The sequence below is a fragment of the Halyomorpha halys genome, unplaced genomic scaffold (assembly GCF_000696795.3).
Source record: "Halyomorpha halys isolate HHAL.00 unplaced genomic scaffold, Hhal_1.1 Scaffold1565.1, whole genome shotgun sequence".
NCBI lineage: Eukaryota > Metazoa > Arthropoda > Insecta > Hemiptera > Pentatomidae > Halyomorpha > Halyomorpha halys.
In genome coordinates this window covers 70,444-70,935 of record NW_027109840.1, presented here as the reverse complement: position 1 = coordinate 70,935, position 492 = coordinate 70,444, and the positions used below count along the sequence as shown (strand labels likewise).

The 492-nt window shown below is 30.3% G+C and overlaps 1 long non-coding RNA gene across 1 annotated transcript in view; it reads right to left on the bottom strand.

Annotated features, from left to right (window-relative positions):
• Positions 1-492, bottom strand: part of LOC136795914 (uncharacterized) — an 11,546-nt gene that overhangs the window by 10,368 nt on the left and 686 nt on the right. The gene's annotated exons all lie outside the window — the stretch shown is intronic.

Here is a 492-nt window from a genome sequence, read left to right as displayed (position 1 = left end):
CAAATTTACTGGTTGTATTTTTTTTTATACAGTTGTAAATATCAACAAATAAATAAATAAAAATAAAAAAAAGATTTAGTTTCAAATATTTAGGTTATACGGTAACTAGAAAAAACGAAATTGATGAAGAAATAAAAGCGGGGTTGAAGTTGGTAAATACTTGTAATTTTTTAATTTCGAAATTGTTTAGCTTGCGCTCTCAATCCAAAAACTTAAAAATTAGAATTTATAAAACTATTTTCCTGCCCAATGTTCTTTATGGATGCGAGAGGTGGCCTCTTACACTAAGGTATGAACAGTGTCTTAAGCTTTTTGAAAAAGTATGAACTAAAGGGGAGAATTTAGAAGACTACACAACACTGAATTGAGAGACCTACACCCAGTAAATATAATTCAAGTTATAGCTTTGTGGCGTATAAGATGGGCATGTAAGGTTGTAAGGCTTAGTAACAACAGGAACCATAAATATTAATAAACACTGAACGGATGGGA